Here is a 15,719-nt window from a genome sequence, read left to right as displayed (position 1 = left end):
CTGCCCCAAGCATACGTTTTGGATGTTTTTTCTGAGCGTGTCTTAAAACGTCCCGTAGTTATGCTTTGCGTAAAAGCTCCCATAGACAGGTTTGTCATTTTACAGTACTGACTTTAGAAATGTCACATTCATTTCATTCTTTTTGTCATACACAGCCAAAAGACTGGCGTATCGTACAGCGTAAAATTGTATGGCGTAAGTGTTGCGTAAAATTTCACCTCTTCCCAGCAACGTGATCTACCTCTCGTAACGAAAACAGTAAAACTTCTTTACAAACTTTAGGCGTTAGCTAAAACGAGTCGAGTGGCGCGCCGAACCATCGAGAACAGACACTTCTCGATTGGAAGAAAATACGGTAGTTAGTGAGCTTATTGGCTTATCGGACAATTAGGGTGTCTGTCTACCCCCTGTATAAGGAGCGACATACCGAAGTCGCACCTATTTAGACACGTGCCCCTAGTCCTAAGACACGTGTTTTCATCTTGTGGACAAAACTGCAGAGAGAGTTGCCGATCTTCTTCTCTCTCACTGGATTTGGATATATGCCTCAGGTCCTAAGACATGTATTTCTATCTTGTGGACCCCAAATACTACATTTTGGCAAGAGAGTGTCAAAACCTCTATTCACGTGTTAGGCTATGAATGCCGAAACACCCATCCTTTTATCATATTTTAACTTGTTAAAATCATGGACTAAAGTTTCAATGACATATCGAGGGACTTTAGACCAACGATGCCATAATTAAGAGGATATCATCCTTTTTACTCTTTTTTAAACCAATATCTTCTAATGACATGACATCATTTAGGACAGCCTTTACTTGTAAAAGCGTTCTACATTTGAAAAGGATCAATCTAGATTCTTTAGCACACTACGTTTAGAAAATACTTTTTCTAGCCTTACCAGCTACTTGTCTTGAACATTTAGCAAATCGAGGGTAGTTTCGATATTCTCAAAACTATTGGAAGATTCCTTATTTTTATAGAACTTCGCAGAATGAGTCTTGGATTAATAATGGACCCAAATGCGTCAAATGCAATGATTGGATCCAATGGATCATACATTGTTTAAAACAAGCCAATCAGATAAAACAACCATTAAATATCTATGCAAGGCTAATACATATGGATATCCCTTTCAAATATCTTTCCAATGGTATATTATAAGCCCAATTCCGAGTTAAAACGAAGACGTTATGATCAAAACACTAAACCGGGCCCTAAAACTGACACCCCTGCACTCCTACGGCCAAATCTTTTGATCCGTATTCTATTTTAATCTAATTCTAAAGGAATTGGAAATGAGATATTCAAAGCTTTCCAATGATATCTCACACACCTTAATCCAACTTTTCAATAAAAAGTTATGGAAGTTTTAAAAACACATTTTAGTATAGCAAGTCATTGAGAAATGCGCGCGCCACCTGACGGTGCGGGTGTAAAACCCTAAACCTAGATTCCTACGCCTATAAATAGGGGTCTTCGTTCAACCCTAAAGGGAACGGGAAAATAAGAATTCTAACCCTAGCATTCTTGAAACCCTAATCTCTCAAGTTCTCTTACTATCATACTATTTTTCTTCTCTCTTCCCAAATACTTTCAAACCCTAATTGAATCCAGTGAAGTCCTTTGAGGTATGAATAAAATAGTCCATAAGGCATTAAACGAAGATTTAGCATAAAAGAAGAATGGTTAGTTTCCTGAGCACTTTGATAAATTACTTTTTCTTTTATTGTTTAAATTACTTTAATTGATTAATTAGTGTTGTTTGATCACTTTAAACAAACTTTTAATTAATTTATTTCACATAGTATTCTTGTGTTAATCAAGAATAGAATTTAAATAATTAATTGATTGTTTTATCACCTAAGTCAAGGCGAACATTGTTTATTTCTTGTTTTTTTCACGAATTTGAATAACATAAGAATAACGTCTTTTGCAATGTAATTCCTATGTGATTAATGCTTGTAAATAAAAGTAACTAACTTAGTTTTAGGTATCACATTGTATATATATTGTTTGGTGATGAAATTGTGAAAAAGGAAGAGCTAGTACAGGAGGAACTAGGGCTAGAATAACGATTCCTCCCTAAAAGGGACGTTATTTTAGTACCCTCACTCCCGAACTCATTTCTAGTACACGTAGTCCAATTTGGGCATGGGGTAAACTTATGATTCATGCTAAATATCCCTTGAACCCTACTTGGGAGAAAGGCATGAACGAGGTTTATTAGTTTTCCTAAAACTCATTGGCGACTCCTGACTAGTTTCTTACAAAAAACCATGATGATAGGATCAAATCTAATTCAAAGGTCTCCCAAATAGTCAGGAATTCATATCTTAATACACCCTTACAAGTGTAAAATCCTAGGCTTTTAAAGGGCCATGGGCATATAAGGAGAAGCATCCCCTGCGATGGTCACACCCTTCTTACACCTATCATCTTAAGGAGACCATTCTTAGCTACTTCTGGTGATTTGATTGATGTCAAAGGTGGCCTTATTAATTTGCGTGTTGGTAACAATAAGGTGAGTTTTGAGTTTAAGGTAATGCATGAATCTTTGTCTTTTGTGAAAGGAATTATGCGTACCAATTCAACTAGTTCCAATGATAATGTATGCATGTTTGTGTCTTCAACTAACGATGTTCTTGACGCTTGTGATGATGTTCCCTTGAGTGTTAAATGCAAGACGGTTAGTGAAGATAACATGGAGTTCTCAAAGCTTGTGGATGAAGATGTGGTTGATATACCTTCATAGTTTGAGCTCTATCCAAAAGAGGATGAGGTTGAATCCAAATATGTTGATGGTGAGAAGCCATCCACTACAAGGAGCAAGAAGACAAAGAAGAAAAAGAGAGTTTCCAAATATGTTGCCAAGCAATGACATGAAGTTTATTTCCTCTACCACTTTGGACAAAGTTGTTTTCTTTGACCTTTTGTGATTTGGAGGAAGGGTCGATCTTAGGACCTTAAGCAAGCGCTTCCCAGGAGGCAACCCGGTTTTCTAACCTTTTTCTTTTGATTTTATCTTTCTTATTTTTCTTTTAATGACTTTTCTTTCTTTCACTTGTTTTGTGTTTTGTTTTATAGGTTGAATTCATGGGAATCGGACCCCTCAAGCGAACATGAGCATAATGGGAAGGATTTTTGTGATAAATGATGAGAGTATGCTCGATTTTCTTGAACTTCGAGTTAAAAGGGTAAGGTAATCAAGGAGGTAAGATTGGAAAAAATTGTAGTTAAATGAGAAGAAAATTTGTGCTTGGTGGGTTCATTATGGTGCTCTCATTAATTTGGGATGTTGAAGCCACTGCCAAGGCATTTTGAAACTGATGTGATTAGTGGGTTCAATAATCCTGGGATGATAAATACGCATAGAGCCCATAGTCGAACGCATGCACCAAGAGAAACATTAGGGCACGGGCGCCCAACCGCGCAATGCAGGCGCGCACCCCTGTTGCGCGGCCGCGCAGTAGCCCAGTCGAGGTACTTCTTTGTTTTCTCCTTTCTTTTCCTCATTTCCCTCATAACCTCACCCTCGTCCGCACCATTTGCTCTCTACCTACAAAACCCTAATCTTCAGACATCAAATTCTTCACTCAAATTTTCATAATTCCGCACAAAATCACCAAATTCCTAATAAAATTTCATCAATTTCATCAAATTTCATACTACTTTCCTCCATTTCACCGTCACCATTCTCTTTCCTCCATTGAAGAGCAAATTGGGGATTTTCGATTTTATGGATTTTAGAGCTCGAAAGTTGGTCAAATTTGCTTCTTGTATGGTATAATCATCTTCTCTACCTTTATTTTGCATTATTACATCAATTTGTAGTGAGAATTTGATTATACATACTTGTGAATAGTAGTAGTATTGATTTTGTTGAATATGATGATTGTTTGGATAATTTGGATGCTTATATTTGTTGTTTGTTGATTGAAATTGCCTCGCATTGTTTTGTTGTTGATTGTATAGCTTGCTTGTGAAACTTGGTGGCTCTTTGTGGAAGATTGAAATTTGGAATTGTTGGTAGTAAGTTGGTGATTGAGTGGTGGTTTGCTTGAATTAAGTGATGTGTTAGTGTTGTGGTTGAATTGTGATTGTGGTGGATAGTGGAGTTTGTGATTGAATTTTGGTTGTGAACTTTGTGAAGCAAATATGTCAAAAATCATGAAAGCCCTCACCTCCAAAAAGATAAAAACTCAAGTTACAATTGAAGAACCTTCACCCACAAATTCACCCTCATCTCAAACACAACCGAACAACGATCCTCTACCATTGCCTAAAACACGATTTGCTAATCCAAACCACAAACCACTTTTTTCCGACTTTAAAAAACAAAACCATAAATCCCTCACCGCATTATCATCAAGAGAGTATGATCTAGTTGGGGATCAATGAGGACTTATGGGTTTTGTTTGATAACCTTCGGTTAGGTAGCTTTGTTAACACATGCTATCGAACCTACCTTGAGCCTACTAGGGAGTTTCTAGCTTCATTAACTTCTACTCTTATTGGTGACAATGATTTTCAAATTTCTTTTCAACTCTTCAATGTTGTGAGGACTATGTCTTTGGAAATATTCAATGCGACCCTTGATTTCAATCCGGGAGCAAACATTCTCTTTCCCGAGTATGAGTACTATGATGGGTTTTCCCAAAATGTATGGTGGCATGATATTTCGAGATTGTATGAGTTCACCGCTCGCTACTCTCTAGCAAGTGGTATTTTCCAACCGTGCCTTCGTGTGCTGCATCGGCTCTTGGGATACTCGGTTTTCCCAAAGCAAGACTTGGGAAAGATGTCGAAGGTTGAGTTGGTGGTTCTTTGGATTGCAACTAGAGAGGAGTTGCGAGGAAGGGGTAACTTTGGGCACATATTCTTGAAGAATTGCATGGACATGCATGGTAAGAAGTCGGGGGACATTCAATGTGGCAGCATGGTGACTAGATTAGCTACCAAGCTTGGTTTTGCTCTTTACCTCCCTTCTTGTACTTTGGTGGGGGGAAGCCAACACTTTCTAACTCGACATTGCTGAGCTTAAGCAAGTCCAATTTTTAGCAAAGAACAATGATGAAGAGGTTATTGATTGGTTGAAGAGGAATGCACATCATTGTTACCTTCCTGATCCCTCTTTGACCTCCCTTCATCGATATTTTCCAAAAGTATGGTTTGTGCCCCAAAGAAATCGCCTCCCCGGTGATGATGATGACATGGAAAATGTCCTCAATTTAAGAGCAAAAAATCCAACAAAATCAACAACAACGTGAACAACAACAACAACAACAACAACGTGAACAACAACAAGAACAACAACAACAACAACAACAACCTCAACCTCAACATCAACAACATCAATTGTTCGACCCTAACATGGAGGCTTTGAGTGCCCAAATAAAGGGCACGCAAATTCGAATGGAGGGGATGTATGACAAGACTTCGAGGCAATTTACGACCAAATGAGAGGTATCTCCTAAATGCAACAAGGTATGTTCATACAACAACTACAACTTTATGATGCTAGTGTTAACCGCGGGGAGATCACTCCCGCGGTTAACTACCCTTACTTTCCTTCTCAACTCTGTCCCGTGCCATCTGGAGGGGGTGATGGGAGGCCAACCTACCCATATTGGCAAGGACCTCAAGGGTTCGACACCGAGATTCGCACCTTCCCGGATGAGCACGATAACTTTTATTATTGTGTACCCGGTGGGAGCGACTATAGGGGTGATCCTAACTATCCCTATGTCGATCCCACCCATCCTTTGCCACTAGCGTTGCCCGAGCAATTCACTCCCTTGGCCCCTTGGCAACAAGATAATTTTAGGGGCCACTATGGTTGGCCACCTGGCTACACCAGGGGATGGGATCCTTATGGTCCCTCATCCGACTTCTCCTATGATAGGGAGGATAGTGATGATGGTGCCGGGCCTAGTGGTAACTAGTTCCCTCTTTTTTGTGCATTTTCCTCCATCCTTTTTATTATGTGATCTTTTGTTTTGTATTGATGGGATGTTGAGATGTATTTTTGTTTAGCTTGGGGGAACATTAGTCTTATGGAAGGGTCTCGGTGGCCAATTTTGTTGTTGTTGGATGTCCTTAATTTTTTGTGCCTTGATGCTTTGTGATTGCTTGTCTTGTTCTATGATTGATGTTGTTGGATGTTGTTGTTTTCCATGAGTTTCTCATGACCTTTTCTTGTTGAGATTCTTTTGATGATGATTTTGATGGGGATTGCTCTTTGATGATGAGTTGATGATGGTTTTGCTCCTTTAATCCAAATTTCTAAATCCAAAACCCTTGAATCCAAATCCCTTTAATCCAAATGATTGAAGCTTTAGTGTATAGTTGATTTTCCTATTTTGATTGGTTTGTGTTGATTTTGTTATTTTGTAGATTAGTTTGATTTTGCTAAATTGTCTTTTTATTTTGATTTTGCTTTCTTATTATTTTGTTTTGAAGTTACTAACCTTTTTTCTTTGTATATAGTTTCATTTTCTCTTTTACATTCTAACTTGGTTTTGACGATTCATGTTGATGCGTGATTGGAGCTTCATGGAGGTGGTATATTACCCCGCTTTTCCTAGCTTAGCTTGGATAACTCGGTGGGATGTTTCTTATTTCTCTCTTTTTTTCTTTTCTTTCATTGTTTGCATAGAATAGGATTTGTTTAGGAAGAGTTGAACGGTTCGAGGATGTTTGCTTTGTAACACTATAGGTGTGTTGGGTCATTGGCGATGTTGTCGAATGACCGCATATATGACGATTGGGATTTATATGACATGTATGCATCTTTGCACTTTTCTTTATCTTTTCCTTTTCTTCTCTTTTCTATTTTCCTTTTTCTTTTCATTCTTTTCAAAAATGCAAAATTACAAAAATATGATTTTGAGGCTTTCTTTTCGTTTTCTTTTCATGTTATGCTTATGTTTTGGACATAATACCATCCAACCTTTTGCTTTTGAATGAATTGTTTCCTATGTGGTATCAGTGTGCAAGTTTTGAGAGTATGTTTGGTTGATTCTAGGATAGTGCATGTTAAGGTAGTGTCTTTAGAACTTTTGGGACCTTGAAGCCGGATTTTAATTGTTTGCGGTAAGAAGGTATTGCTCTCTTTGGTGAATTTGAAACAAATAGTGAGATATTGCTACAACCATGTGAGGTTTAATTCTTTTCTAGCCTTCTATATATTTTGCATGAGCGGCACATGGATCGTTGACTATTACATGCTTTATCTAGAACTTGACTCTTGTGTTCCGAGATTGCGACCGAGCCATTTTGATAGTTTTCTATTTTTTTAATTTGGGTTTTCATTTGCATCTCTTTGGGGTGGTGACTTTTCCTTATCTAGGATAGTTTTCTATTTCTTTAGTTTGGTTTTTCATTTGCTTACTTGCTAACCATTTAAGCCATAAACCTTCTTTTCAAGCCATAACTTTAGTTTTTGAGCCTTTTGTTTCATTCTTGTTTCCATTATTGGTTTTTATAAAGCAATTGATCATTATTGTTGGAGATTTTGGTGAATGAGTTTGAATATTGGTTTTTATAATGTAAGCAAGTTTGTTTTGTGTATATTTTGTGAATAAAGGCAAATGTCAAGTTGAAAAAGCCGTCCATAGTTAAAAGAGTCGAGGACAATGCAATAAAGTGAAAAAATTGAAAAAATGAAAAATAAATTAGAAATAGCAAAGAAAATTCCAATCCTTTGGCAAAAGTGAAAAAAGTTGTGAAAAATGAAAAAGTTCAAAAATATTTTTATGTAAGTATATTTCTCCCTATTTTAAACATTGAGGACAATGCTTTGTGGTTTAGTCACAAGTCGGTGGAGGGAGATGTAAATCAAGCCTATGGAGTGGTATGCATAGTCAAGATGTCGAGTAGTCCTAAAATCTCTTTCTTTTCTGGTTCCTTCGAGGAATCATTGAGATGCTCACTAAGGGTAGATTTGAAACTAGTTGGGAGAACGTGGTAAGATTGTTTGAGATGAAGGTGAATTGTGTTCATTAGCACTCTATGATTAGCATATTTTATATTTCAATCAACCTTGGATATATCAGAACGTGCATACCCTTATTGTATAGAAAGTTGTATATTCAATTGCATTTAATTATTTGTAAAAGTCCATTTCAAAAGATATTTGTTTGAATTTTTAATTTTACTTCTTTTTATTGATTTTCCTCATTTTTTACCTTCGAGAGTTATGGGTCAAACTATTTGGATACCCTTACGAGACCTCACTAGTCCTCATTGGCGACTTTGGAGTTTAAAGGGCTTGTTGTAGCTAAAAACAACAGTGATTCTTACGAAAGTGAATTTTAGTGTACATTCTTATCTTTTTTATTCCTTTTTCTTGTTTGAATAAGTTTTTCATCCTAAGTCTACTTGTTTTTGTTTTACTCGAGGACGAGCAAAAGTCTAACTTGGGGGAATTTGATGACTGTCATTTATAGCACTCATTTAACCTCTTTTAGGATGGATTTTAATCGCTTTTATAACTCTTTTTATTTCTCTAGTTCTTGTTTTCCTTAGTTGTTTTCCCATTTTCTTGCATTTCTTAGTTTATTTTGCCTTTTCTCCTTTATTTTTTTGCTTCTCTTTGATTTCAGGAGATTGGTGATGTCTAAGGAGTTCAATGGCCTTTTCTTGGGATTTGCAAAGCTCAAGATGCAAGCCGGTCTCTCCCTTTGAAGCTCAATGCTAAGGAGTACAAAGTCCAAGTCTTCAAGGCCACGCTCTGAAGCTGCGTGGGCATTAAAATCGGTGTTGAACCCACCGTGAAGGCTTTTGGAAACTGCCACCCCCAACATGTATCAAGTGGAGCGCATGGAAGCATCAATGGACGCACGAGGAAACCCTCCCCTGCTCCCAGGCGCGGGCACACAGAGCCTGTGCGCAGCCGTGCAAGTGGAAGGTGCAACCGCACACCTGCTCTCCCCCTATTTCGTACCCATTTCATTGAGAACGCGCATTTTGATGAGATGACGCGCCAATCGGGGTTCTTTTTAGCCGTATAACTAACTTCTTCTTTGTTAGTTTTACTATATATAGAATTTCTTCATTTTTAAAGGGGAAAAAAAATTAGAATTAGACTAGAATTTGTAATAGTATTGATTTTTAGAGAGAGAAGCTCAAGATTTTGGAAAACTTTGTTCTTGGATTTTAGAGAGAGAACCTTGGTAATTGATGATTGCTACATTTTGATGTTCATTCACTTTGATATTGATCAAAGTTTTGTAAGAATTCTTTCCTTTTTAATGCGATTTTAGTGTTTGATTCTTGATATATTGTTGCATTTCTATAGTTTGTTTGATTTGATTGTTGATATTTGGATTGCAATGTTGATGATGAAATTGATGATTACTTTAGTTATGCTTTTCAATTTTACAATGTGTAGTGAGTAGTTCCTTTGCAAGGGATGTGATGAAGCATGTATGAGTGATAAGCTATTGCTAATTTGGGTTTTTTGATTGATTGGACAATGTGATTAAATTGGTTGAAGGAATTTGTGCATGTGTTTGATTTGATGAGGAGTAGCTAACCTTGATTATCAAGCTAGAATGCATATTAGTTTTCAATGACACGACAAATTGATTTTGAAGCTATTATTATCGATTGATCTTTTTTGCGGTTTTCCTTTGAAGTAATTCGTAGAGACATCTTGCTTGACCTTAGGAAATAGCTCTTTGAGTGATTTTGATTACAAATACCGTTTTCCCTCGCATTGCTTGATTGATCAATTTCCCGACAAGTTAGCAAGTTTATCATGAGTGCATGTGGATCATAAATCCCTAATACTTTGATATTGACTTCTATAATTAGTTTTGATTGTGTTGACTTGCTAGTTTAGACCAACCCAATTGCTTAAGATTTCGGAATAGCTTAACTAGAGACTTTCACTTATATCTCATTTCCTTGGGTTCGGCCTAGACTTACCCCTATACTTAGGATTGGGTTTGGTTATAAATTTGGTTTTGATCGGGGGATACATAGAACTCAACGACCTAGGTTTTCCTCCCGTCAAAAATGGCGTCGTTGCCGGGTATTGGTATGGTTATTTGCTATTGTTGATTCAGTCTATTCCACTTTATTTGAAAAATACAAAAAAAACTTTCTTTCTTTTAGGCAACATTTGTAGCCTTGATATTGATATTTTCCTTTGATATTTGTATGCATAGGGCACGAGATCAAAATTTAGTGCCATTTGATCTTGAAATTGAGAGGACCATAACAAGGATAAGGATTGCTAATCGTTCCTCAAGCTCAAGTCCCTCAAGAGAGGAAAACCAACAAGAAGAAGAAGAAGAATGAGAAAACATGGGTGTTAATCCGAGAGTAGCATTGAAGGAGTTCGAAACTCTGGGAGCCTATAGTTTTGAAAGCGGAATTACTCCTCCCACAACAACGGAAATGACTTTGAGTTAAGATCGGAGACGATTATTTTGATAGAGAGGCGTGAATTTAGTGGAGTCAAGCATGATAGTCCCCTCACCTATCTTAAGGAGTTTGAGAATTATTGCAATACCATCAAGGTGAATGAGGTTACTCAAGGGTTCATTCGACTTAAACTTTTCCCTTTTTCTCTTATTGGACGTGCTCTAGAGTGCTTGGACAAAGAGTGAAACCAACTCTTTGACAACATGGGATGAAGTAATTAAGGAGTTTCTATCTCGGTTCTACCCACAAAAGAAGACAGCCGAAACAAGAGCTCTCATTCAAAGCTTCAAGTAAAAGCCAAATGAAAGTTCTTATGAGGCATAGGAGAGGTATAAGGTATACCAAATAGAGTGCCCACATCATGGGATTCTCACCTATCAAATCATCCAAATCTTCTATGGAGGTCTAAGCCCTCAAGGAAAATCTTGCTTGGATGTCGGAGCCAGAGGCCCTTTCATGAAGAAAACGGAGGATGAGGTGGTGGACTTAATTGAATATGTGGTAAGGTGTCACATGGATTGGGAAGAAGGTGGAAGAGAGTCGACAAGAAAGAGTGGTTCTACGGTGTATTCAATCGACCATCTCAATGCCATCAACAATTTGTCCTCACAAATTTCAAACTTGGACAACGTTGACCTCGATCAAATCTTGAGAGTGCTTCATCACAAACACCAATTCTTCCCTCCCACAATAAGGGGAGAGGTACATCTTCTAACTCAACTCCTCCTTCTACTTCAAACAATATGCCAAATGGATGTTTGTTTTGTGATGTATGTGGATCATATGACCATGATGCTTCTAATTGTCCACATGCATTTCATAATTGTGATGATATTGATAATAATGAGTGTGAACAAGTGAACTTTGTTTCAAACAATAACAATGGGCAAATATTTGATGGACAAATTCTCACCAACAAGGGAACTTTGAGAATTATAACCAAAATGGTGGTTATAGGAACAAAAGGAATCAAATTTCCTAGGAAATTATAACAATCAGGGCTATAATAATCAAAGTCAAGGTCAAGGGTATGGAAACCAAAGCCAAAACCAAGGCTATGGTAACCATTACTAACACAATGACCAAAATAAAAACCGGGGTAATTGGAGTAACCAAAATGGGGTAATTTTCCAAACAACAATCAAAGGGGACCCCCACCCGGATTCTCTTCAAGAACTCAAGGTAATGGTGACAAGTCATATGCTCAACCTTCATCTTCTAGGACTACTTTGGAAGAAATCATTGAGAACCAAACTAAGATTTTGAACACTTACATGTCAGTAAGTGACAAGTAGTTCAATGAGATAATGACACACAACAAAATGCTTGAAACACAAATCACCCAATTAGCAAACACTTTAAAGGAGAGTGTGAATGCTAGCCCTACTTCATTACCCTTTCAAGGAGTTGATCCTAAGAAACCAGTGTATTCTATCACCACAAGGAGTGGTAAAGTGCTTGAAAAGAGTGTTTCTAGGAAAAGTAAGGAGGGTGAGAAGGTGAGTAATTCAAGTGAGAAGAAAGAGCTTGATGTGTCAAGGAAGGTGAGTCAAGATGCCAAAGATGAAGAGAAAAATGCATGAGGATGTGATCAAACCCAAACTTTCATATCAACAAAAGTTATTGAGAAACAAGATTGATGAGCAATTTGGGAGATTTGTTGATATGCTTAAGATTGTTCATCTTTCTATCCCTTTTACCAAAGCTATGACACAAATGCCAAGATTGAAAGGAACGGTGTCCTTCGAACAAGTGTATTATTCAGATAGAGGGTTCGAGGCTATTAGAAAGCTAATTATTCAGTAAGTTCAAGTGATCGGATGCCTAGGTGGAGGCCGCTTCCGATCATTGGTATTAATGTATAATTAATATTATAGCTTAATCTTGACTAAACCCTTCGGGTCACACCCAAGCAACTAACGATCCGACACGACGAATTAATTCAAAAAGAATTAATGAGTGGCTCGAGTAATATTAATTAGACATCGTAAATAAAGCTAGGAGCGTCGAGACCGAGCGTCGCAAGTCAAGTCAAATTAATAAAAGACGAGACGATAAAATCAATAATAATCAACAATTTACTAAAATACCCCTAGCATCGGAATGCCCCGAGCAAACCAAATGCTAGGGGCAAGTGAGGCTAGCATGCGCATCGCACAAATATTAGGGTGTTGGGTGCGCATGGCAGCTGGTTCGTGGCTAGCTAGGCTAGCAGCACCAGCCACACACAAGTGCACAGCAGCTCGCATAGCATGCGTGGCTAGCTGTGTGTGCGTGCGTGCTGGCGCGCAGGCCAGCTTGCTGTGCATGTGTTCGTGCTGGCGCAGGCCACCTAGCTGTGCATGTGTGCATGCTAGCGCGCAGGCTAGCTTGCTGTGCACGTGTGCGTGCTGGCGCAGGCCACCTAGCTGTGCGTGTGTGCGTGCTGGCACGCAGGCCAACTAGCTGTACATGTGTGTGTGCTGGCGTATAGGCCAGCATGTGTGTGGTGTCTACTTAATATTGTTATTTATGTCTTTTAGTTATATTAATTGTGAGTTTTTCCTTGGGCTCGGGTTTTATTTCCCCGGTAATTTAGACTCATCGAAACCCAACAAAGATATTCTAAGTTCCTTAAGAAAATTTTGAGTGGCAAGAGAGAATGTAATGAGGTTGACTTGGTAAAGGTTGGGGAGTGTTGTAGTGCTTTGATTCACAATAACTTACTCCAAAAGATGAAAGATTAAGGTAATTTTTCAATCTCTTGCAGTATTAATGGAAAAATGTTTCAAAACGCTCTTTGTGATCTTGGTGTTAGTGTTAGCATAATGCCTAATTAGGTTTTTAGGAAGCCTAAGCTAGGTGAGCTTCTTCCAACCAACTTGACCTTACAATTGGCCGATCGTTCTGTTAAGTTTCCTAAGGGAAGAGTTGAGGATGTCCCCCACAAGATAGGTAAGTTTACAATACCCGTTGACTTCATTGTGCTTGAAATAGTGGAAGATTACAATACACCTATTGTAGACACTTACTTTCGGCCTCGTTTCTCGATAGGAACTGCGATGATGTTTCAAAAATCCGCTCTTCATGCTAGATCAAAGTTGACGTGTTTATGGAATATAAAATGCATTATGAGGTAAATTTAAACCCATATATGAGACCAATTTATCTTAGAGCCTTGTCCTATTACTAATTAGGTATAAAATTTGCTCATAAATTTTTAAACTTGATTAATAACGGACCCAAATGCGTCAAATGCAATGATTGGATCCAATGGATCTTACATAGTTAAAAAAACGTGCGAATCAGATAAACCGACCATAAAATTTCTATGCAAGGCCAATAAAGATGGATAGCACTTTCAAAGATATTTCCAACGGTATTTATAAGCCCAATTCCGAGTTAAAACGAAGAAGTTATGATTAAAACACTAAACCGAGCCCTAAAACCGACACCCTTGCATTCCAACGGCCTGATCTTTTGATCCATAACATATTTTAATCTAATTGCAACGGCATTGGAAAGTAGACATTCAAAGATTTCGAATGATATTTTTGACACGCTTTAATCCGAATTTGCCATCAAAAGTTATGGAAGTTTTAAAAACGCATTTTCGTATAACGCAAACTGCACCGAGCGCAACTCAATGAGTTATGCGCGCAAGTCATTGAGATGCACACGGTACCCAGCGTGACTCAAAGAGTTGTGCACGCCACCTGATGGCGTGGCTTTAAAACCCTAAACCTAGATTCCTACGCCTATAAATAGGGGTCTTCGTTAAACCCTAAAGGGGACAAAAAAATCAAAATTCTAACCCTAGCATTCTTAAAACCCTAATCTCTCAAGTTCTCTTACTATCATACTATTTTTCTTCTCTCTTCTCAAATACTATCCAACCCTAATTGAATTCATTGAAGTACTTGGAGGTACGAAGAAGAAAGAAAGTCCATAAACGCATTAAACGGAGATTTAGCATAATAGAAGAATGGTTAGTTTCCTGAGCACTTAGATAAATTACTTTTTCTTTTATTATTTAAATAACTTTACTTGATTAAATAGTGTTGTTTAATCACTTTAAATAAACTTTTGATTAATTTATTTCACATCGTATTCTTGTGTTGATCAAGACTAGAATTTGAATAATTAATTGATTGTTTTATCACCTATGTCAAGTCGAACATTGTTTATTTCTTGTTCTTTTCACGAATTTGAATAACAAAAGAATAACGTCTTTTGCAATGTAATTCCTATGTGATTAATTCTTGTAAATAAAATCAACTAACTTAGTTTTTGGTATCACATTGCATATATTGTTTGGTGATAAAATTGTGAAAAAGGAAGAGCTAGTAAACGTCGTACTAGGGCAGGAATAGCGATTCCTCCCTAAAAGGAACGTTATTTTAGTACTCTTGCTCCTAAACTCATTTCTGCTATACATAGACCAATTTGGGCATGGGGTAAACTTATAATGCATGCTAAATATCCCTTGAACCCTTCTTGGGAGAAAGGCATGAACGAGGTTTATGAGTTTTCCTAAAACTCATTGGCGACTCCTTACTAGTTTCTTACAAAAAAGCATGATGATAGGATCAACTCTAATTAAATTATCTCCCAAACACTCAGGAATTCAAATCCTAATACACCCTAAAAAGTGTAAAGTCCTAGGCTTTTAACGAGCCATGGGCATGTAAGGAGAAGCATCCCCGACGTTGGGCACAACATCCTTACAGTGGCAACTCCACTGGGGACTTAGAGGTTACAAGATTAGTTCTTAGTTATGGTTCAAGGTCTCCAACACTAGGTTACCTATGGGTTGTAACGAGAACTAACTTGGATAATCTCTTGTTAGAGAGCGAGACTTGAACGCATAATATCTTCCTTTTTCACAAAACTAAAAGCCAAACTAGCAACATTGCATCATGCATAATCATAGCACACTTTAACCATTGGGGATTGGCTCATTGACTAAGGGTTGCAACCACTAGGATTCTATCCCGAAATCAATAACAATCATCCCACCTATATCGCCAACAAAATGTTGGGAGGGCTATGTCATGGGTCAACACGTTGAGTGATTGATTCGTGCATCGTCCCTTAAGATATGGTACCTTTGGACACCCAATTCTTGACCTTAGAATAGCATTGTATGCTTTGAAGGTTCCTTTTATGTGCTTATGTGACTACATGAATATGTGCTTATTATGTGCTTCGTGTCTAATCTAATTCATTCCAACTTGTTACCTAGAGATAATAAAAATAAATTCGCAAAAAAATGTGGTTCGACAAAAAAAAAAAAAAATGGT

The 15,719-nt window shown here is 37.7% G+C and overlaps 1 non-coding gene across 1 annotated transcript; it reads right to left on the bottom strand.

The window, feature by feature from the left end:
- Positions 1-10,694: 10,694 nt before the first annotated feature.
- Positions 10,695-10,805, bottom strand: LOC145565899 (small nucleolar RNA R71). Its single transcript, XR_014095256.1, has one exon. It is a non-coding gene; the product is annotated as a small nucleolar RNA R71 (small nucleolar RNA).
- Positions 10,806-15,719: the final 4,914 nt, after the last annotated feature.

Source organism: Chenopodium album, chromosome 10 (genome assembly GCF_948465745.1).
Source record: "Chenopodium album chromosome 10, dcCheAlbu1.1, whole genome shotgun sequence".
NCBI lineage: Eukaryota > Viridiplantae > Streptophyta > Magnoliopsida > Caryophyllales > Amaranthaceae > Chenopodium > Chenopodium album.
The sequence above is the reverse complement of the archived record's forward strand: the minus strand, read 5'-3'. Positions and strand labels throughout refer to the sequence as shown.